Source organism: Periplaneta americana, chromosome 5 (assembly GCF_040183065.1).
Source record: "Periplaneta americana isolate PAMFEO1 chromosome 5, P.americana_PAMFEO1_priV1, whole genome shotgun sequence".
Lineage (NCBI taxonomy): Eukaryota > Metazoa > Arthropoda > Insecta > Blattodea > Blattidae > Periplaneta > Periplaneta americana.
The window spans coordinates 105,337,910-105,346,214 of NC_091121.1; positions in this window are offsets into that span (position 1 = coordinate 105,337,910).

Sequence of the window (8,305 nt, forward strand, 5' to 3'; positions counted from 1 at the left end):
CTAAAAGTCTTCCACTGCGCACACCCAATCCTTTCAATGTGCCGTCCACCTGGCGAAAGCAGCCAATATAAGAAAGATAAAGAGGAGGAGTGGATGATCGTACCACCGCCCTAACAAGTGTGAATATGTGGCTTGAGCGGGCTCTGATGAGACCTGGGGCATCACACATTGGTTTGATAGATGTAAATTGTAAATGCTCCGATGTTTCTAGTAATGAACACAGTAACTTCACTATTTTTCATCAAAATATTAGGGGATTAAAACAAAAAACTGATGAATTGATCACTTCTTTAGCAATTCAAAATATAAACCTCAGATATTATATATAACTGAACATCATATGAAGCAACAGGAAATATTACAACTGTCTTTACATGGATATGTATTAGGTTCCCATTTCTATAGACATATCTTCCAAAAAGGGGATGCCTGTATTTTTATCAGAGAGGATCTATTATTTAGTAAAATTGATATATCTGATTTTTGTCTTGAACAAGATATTGAAATCTGTGGAATACAAGTTGGTTATGAGATATAAAATTTAATTATCTTATGTGTTTATAGGGCGCCAATCGGAGATTATAAGAAATTTAGAACTAAGATTCATTACTGAAAAGACTTTATAAACCACATACCGAATTTGTAATCTGTGGTGACATAAACATAGATTATCTATCAGAAAGTTCACGTAAAAGGAAATTAAACTCACTTCTTGAAACTTATAATCTTAGTCACACAGTCAGTTTTCCAACCAGAATACAAGTAGTACAGCCATTGATAATATATTTATAGATAAAAGTAATTGAATTCCTATTCAACAGTACCATTAGTCAATGGCCTGTCTGATCACGATGCACAAATTCTAAGTGTCTTCAATATGAGTGAAAAATTCCAAAGTGTTAATTTAAAAAAAAAAAAAAAAAAAGGATTATAAATGCTGAATCTCTTCATCATTTAAATAAATGTCTACAAAATGAATCTTGGGAAAATGTATATAGTACCGATACCATTGATATTAATACTAAATTTAATGAATTTCACTACATTTACGAATTATTTCAATGAATGTTTTCCAGTCAAGGTGGTGAAAAAATGTAAAAGTAAAAACATGTGGATAATTCAGGGAATTAAAATATCATGTGTTACAAAAAGGAATCTATATTTAATGAGTAGGAATAGTGATGATCCTCATGTTCTTAATTACTACAAGAATTACTGTAAAACTTTGACAAAAGTTATAAAAGATGCAAAGAAAATGTATCCGAATGAAAAAATACAAAATTCAGATAATAAGATTAAAACTATTTGGGTTATTATTAAAAATGAAACTAATCAATATTCAAAGAATGAAAATATTACTTGCATTAAAATTAATGATAGTAAAATAGATAACCCAAAATCAATTGCAAATCATTTTAACGACTTCTATATAAATATTATTCAGAACTTAAACATTCAAGATTGTGCAGAAGATGCTGCACTTGGTTACCTAACTGATGCATTTAACACTGAGTTTTTAGGTCTCAGATTTATTCCCACTACGGCAGCAGAAATCATGCATGTGATAAAACAACTAAAAACAAAATATTCCTCTGGATATGATGAAATTCCAAGTAAAGTTCTAAAAGATTGTTCTGAAATAATATCCCCTCCGTTAAGCTATCTATGCAATTTGTCAATGCAATGTGGTATTTTTCCAGAAAGACTCAAATATTCAATAGTAAAACCAATATACAAAAAGGGAGATAAATGTACCACTGCTAATTATAGACCCGTATCATTATTAACAACATTCTCAAAAGTGTTTGAGAAAGTTATGTATAATAGATTATATCATTACCTGGAGTCCAACAATACATTAATTTTAGAACAGTTTCGATTTAGAAAACAAAAATCGACAGAGAATGCTGCTTTTAGTTTGGTGGATGAAATACTAAATTCATTAAATTCGAAACTACATGTAAGTGGGATTTTTTGTGACTTGGCTAAAGCATTTGATTGTGTAGACCATAGTATATTAGTAAAGAAATTGAAGTTTTATGGTATTAAAGATAAGACGTTGGGTTGGTTTACATCGTACTTATCAAATAGAAAACAAAAAGTAGAAATAAATGTACCAAAGAGTCATAAAGGTACTTATTCAGAATTTAGAAATATTAAACATGCTGTTCCGCAGGGATCAATTTTAGGTCCATTGTTGTTTCTAGTTTATATTAATGATTTAGCCTTGACCATAAACAATTTATCTCATGTAATTTTATTTGCAGATGATACAAGTGTAATTATTTCAAGCAAACAATACGATAATTTTATAAATACTTCTAATACAGTGCTGAATCTAATGAATGAATGATTCCATGCAAATAAACTAGCACTTAATGTTGATAAAACCAGTGCAGTCAAATTTAGTACACACAATAGTGCTCAGGTTTCCTACAGTATTCGATTAAATGGAACTCATCTCAAAGAATCTATAAGCACAAAGTTTCTTGGTTTAGAATTGGATAATCACTTGAACTGGAAAACGCATATAGAATGTATTACTCGTAAATTGAGCTCTGCCTGTTATGCATTAAGATCCTTATATACTATTGGTGATATAAACTTACTTAAAATGTCATACTTTGCATATTTTCACTCTGTAATGAAATATGGATTAATATTCTGGGGTAACTCGTCTGAAGCTAAACACGTTTTTGTTTTACAAAAGAAAGCTATAAGAATAATGGCCGGTGTGCATAAAAGGACATCATGTAAAAATATTTTCCGAAACTTAGAAATCTTGACTTTACCTTGTGAATACATTCTTTCCCTAATGATGTTGTATATTAAGAACCAAGATAAATTCAGTACTAATCAAGACATTCATCATTTTAATACAAGACATAAATCAGATCTTCATCTACCCTCTGTTAGTCTAAGCTGTTTTAAAAAAGGAGTTCGCTATTCATTATAACAGTCTTCAATGCACTGCCTAATTATCTTAAAGATTTGAAGAACCACGAGAAAAGGTTTAGAAAAGAATTAACCAAATTTCTACATACTCATACCTTCTACACAACTGATGAATTGTTTATGCTTGTGAATTGAATTATTCTACTTAAATGGCATGTACAATTTTTATATAGCTCAACTAAAATATGTTTTTATATTGACTTAATCTGTTTACTATGCATTGTATATTTTTGTTTAGTATAACTGATGAATTGTATATCCTGTAAATCGAATAGTATACTGTATAGGTCAACTGATGAATTGTTTAAGCTTAGAAATTGAATTAATCTACTTCATATGAATTGTACAATTTTGTATAGCTTAACGAAAATAAGTTTGTAAATTGAACTAATTTGATTGTATATGTTTGTGTAGTTTGGCTGATGAATTGTATATGCTTTTAAAATGATTACTAGTCTGTGTAGCTCTACTGATGAATTGTATATAGGCCTACTGTAAATTGAATTGTAGTCTATATACCTCAATTGATGAATTGTATATGCTGTGAATTGTATAGTAGTTTGTATAGCTCAACTGATGAATTGTTTATGTTTATAAATTGAATTAATCTACTTGATATTAATTGCACAAATTTGTATAGCTTAATGAAAGTATGCTTGTAAATTAACTTATTCTGCTTACTTTGTATTGTATATATTTATATAGTTTTGGCCGATGAATTGTATATGCTTTAAATTGAATAGTAATCTGTATAGCTCTGTTGATAAATTGTTTGTGTTTGTAATTTGAAGTAGTTTGCATGATATGTATTATCAATTTCTGTATATCACAACTGGTTGAATTGTTTATGCCTTAAATTTAATTAACTTACTTGTTTTGTATTATACATATAGCTCAACTTATGAATGATCGTTTGCTTTTGTAAATTTAATAATCTGATTAGCTATGTATTGTATACTTTTAGTAGAGCTTCGATGTAACTCAGTCGGCAGACTCGCTGGGCTGCTGATCCGGAGCTGTGTTCGGATTTGGGTTGAATCCCTCTTTGGTCTTTGGTTTCTTCCGAGTTTTCCACAGCCGTGGGACAAAAGCCGGATGGTCTATGGCGAGTCCTCAGCATCAACCCCTTTGATTTGTAAAAACTGTAATTGTAATATTGTAAAATTTTGACTAGTTCCATATCTTAAAGCTTCATTGCTCATGTAAGTTCTATGGAATAAAGTAAATGAATGAATGAAATAATACTACTATTAGTGTTCATACAACTGTAACATATCACCTTTAATATATTTCATACTATACCATACTTCATACATGATTAATATGTAAGATGTATGTGCAGAGACTCGAAGTATAGTATAATATACCTGCATTTGTGTCCTCAGAATTTTTTCAGCATCTTTCCTCATGTCCATGACTTTTTTTTTAAGTGTAGAATTATATTGAACTTTAAAAATAAAACAACAAATGTCTCAGTACTCGAACATACCAATGCCAGAGTTGGCAAAAAAAAACTTTCATTTTTAAAAAAGCAAAAAACTTTTTTTAAACGTTTTTTTATATTTTTTATACCAGTTTTAAACAGTGCCATGACATAGTGCGTTCTTAAAAAATATGTTGTTGTTAACGTTAACTAATGCTAAGTTCTTGGCAATAAAGACATTAACTCTTTTACTCTCCAACATTTCTCTCACAGTGAGTTTAGAGGAAAGGGCTGGACCCACTGAAGATGTATGTATGTATGTATGTATGTATGTATTTTTTTTATTGAGAACATCAACTGCATGCCCCATTACATAGTAGGCCTAATATTACATGCATTATACTAAATAATTTACATGTGTAATTACAATATTATGCTACAATTTGCTTTTTCATAATATGAGAGTTGAATTTACACATCACCTTAACTAAATTTAATCATATACTTATAAGATTTAAATTTCTATATACACGCCTGGGTTAATTTACATTTAAAATTACAATATTGTGTCATACTTTGCTTATAATAACTATTCCTAATGATTATCTTACATGTATGTATGTATGTATGTATGTATGTATGTATTTTTTTTTTTTATTAGTTGAACGGCATGTCCCATTACAATAAAGGTAATACTACATGCCTTGCTACCTGTATGTTTACAATATAACACATTATGTCTCGTTTCTGTCACTCTCTAAGCGTATGTAGGTCTGTTATTCTGTTGTGAAAATTTGAGTTTTTCATTATATCTATTGCCTACTCTTATCTATCCTAGATTAAATTATCCTACGTTTACTCGTCTAAATTTATAACATTGACATAGTTTGTGAATGTATGCTCATGTTCTTGCATTATTTTAAGCTTTGTGAAAGTCCACTTGCCAGTTTTCCTTAACATTTCCCGCTGGAACGCTAGTCTTTCTTTGTCCAATTTCGGGCACTCGAAAAGGAGGTGGTCGACGGTCTGTTCCTCTGCTCCACACGTACACGACGGGTTGTCCCTCAGCTTGAATCTGTATAAGTAAGCACCGGTTTTTCCATATCCAGTTAGAAAAGTTGTGACCTTTCCATTCAGTGGAATGTTAACGCGTAACCTCTCTTTTACACTGGGGAAAAACGATTTTGTCACTGCACCATTTTTCGTGTTTTGCCACTCACTTTCCCACTTAACCACACTTTCTTCCTGAAGTTCCCGCATGATGTCACTGACTGGTATCCTGTCGACGCTCACTGGTATCTCGTTGTTACGTGCTGCCTGCTTTGCCAAGTGGTCGGCCAGCTCGTTCCCCGCAAGTCCAACGTGCGCCTTGACCCATGCGAAGTGAACAGTCCAGTTTAATGTTTCCAGCTTTCTTATCTGTTTTCTAATATGTTCTATCAGGTGGTGATGGTTATTGAAATTTCGTAACGAATCGAGTGTGATTCTGCTGTCGGTATGAATGGCTGCTGATTTTCGAACATCTTTTAGTTGTTGTATGTATGTATGTATGTATGTATGTATGTATGTATGTATCAATGGTGTCAATTCCTGAACTTTCATATGATCATCACTAAAGGCATAATAATTAATAATATATGCTTCAAATAAAAAAGTCTATGTCTAATTAAATACACTTGAGACATTTGTGTTACCAATTTTTTAATTATTAAATATATCCCTACCGTATAACAGAATACATAATTATAAACTAAAATTAAGGGGAGATTTGTTGTTCTGTCAACTGTTCGAAGACAGGTTTGAACCTCACCAATAAAGCATCACTTATGAGGAAACTAAGCCAGGAGATGAAGGGGTAGGCTAGAGCAGACCATTCCAACACAGCGTTTGAGGGCTAGGGTGCCCGGATGCTGCCCTGTGTCTGCCCAGGACGGACCCCCCACTCCTCTCTGTCGCTGCGGCTGTGGTGGTGTACGAATTTATACAATCATCTACTCTACTCGTCTGTTCGATGATATTCTGCAGGCATTGCTGGATTATGCGTTCCATCAGTCATTCATTCATCCATATGGTGTACTATGGTTTGTGCTTAACTGTTTTGAATAAGAATGAAGAGAAGTGCGTCGACAGTCGGTTCAGGATTTAACCCCTCTTGTAAGGGCTTGTATCTTCTCTAATCTGACGACAACAGTGTTCAATGTTTAATATGTCATATCAATGTAGGGCATAAACATACAACATTAAACGTCACTTTTAAGTTAAACATTCTGATACCCATGCTCATTTTATCGGCAAAGAGAGGAAGGCGTTAATAACGAAACTAAAGGTCGAAATGCAGTCTTCTTACATGAGGTAAATATCATTTCAACTAATTAAGTACTTTAAGGGCAATATGATTAAATTAATGGTTAGGTTATAGTAAGTTTATTTTGAACAGTTGTCAACAATGTATGGGAATTATTATAAAAGGGTTTGTTAAACTGTTACAGGATTTTCTGCCCGTTTAACTATGTATGTATTTTTTTGTATAGTGACGAAGTTATTAAAAATTAGTTTTCTCTTTCTTTCGCAGCACATTGAGCCAAGTTCCGAAAGAGCTGTCCATGCAAACTATATTGTTGTCCTAAATATCGCCAAAAGTAGCCGGCCTTTTACGGAAGGAATGTTTGTAAAGGAGTGCATGATTTCAACTTCAGAGATACTCTGTCCTTTCCTGGTGACGTTATTAGAGTCAATTTGTCTCTCTCCACAAACAGTCTGTCGCCGCGTGTAGGAACTTTGTGAACATTTTTATGATTCTTTTTTTCGTAAATGTTAAGCAGGCTCCAGTCAAATTCCAAAGAGAATTGATAAGGCTTCAGTGTCACACAATTTTGAAAGATAGATATTACAATATTCCAGGCGGCCTCGTTGCGTTTTATAAGAACTTGGAACAAAATGAGTTTCCACGCATTGACATGCAAGTTAATTGTTACGATTGTCTGCATATACTGTACCTTTGCAAACACATATTCTCAGTCATGAATCTGAATAAGGTAAAACTAGGTAATGTTTGTTCAATGTTGCGTTGGAAGCAGTGTTACGCATTCATTCTACTCAAACAATATTCCCTGATATAGCTGAAAGGGAAAGAAATCAAAGAAATGTCATTATTGTCTTCCTAACTACAGAAAAAAAGGACAATTTTATTTTGTTGTATTATTTTGTAATGGCCAATTGTTGTAATTGTTGTAATTCTTGAATTCTTCCTATGTGTCATAAAATGTGCCTCCCATATACAATGTACCTCACTGGCTCACTCTACCCCTAACATGCGTGCAACCCTCTCATCGATCGATATTCCGTCTCTTTCCCACTCACTCGCTGGCTCTCTCCAGGGCTTGGCACGGCTCCAACGAACCCAGGGCAGACACGGGACATCACGGGGTATGCCCACTTGGAATGGTCTGGGCTAGAGTGTGCAATACAACAATTATATTATGCAGACCTCTTTTTAGAACTGATCATCATCTGATTAAATTATACATTCTTCTGCTTCTACTACACTGTCATCTCCGACATTTCCGACTGGGAAGTAGCCCTACATGTAACGACACAATTATCACTTCATAAATCAATGTAAATTTTTGAAGTGAATAATAATTTGAGAATGTCTTCCGACGATTCAAAATTATGGCCAAATGTTCGTTGTATGCTGAGATTAGATGAATGCGTGCACGCAATATTGACAATAACATTTGCATTATCATTCGTTTTCTTAATTTTGTCTTAAAACTATTCATGGTGGAAAACCTTATTATTACAGGAAGTTTAAGAACTCTGGTCTCTAATGTTGCAAGAATGGCTTCTTCCTGCATAGGCTTATTTGCATCAAGTACAAAACCACAAAACGGCGATAGTCGCAATTCTTTAAAAATAAGTTGCAAA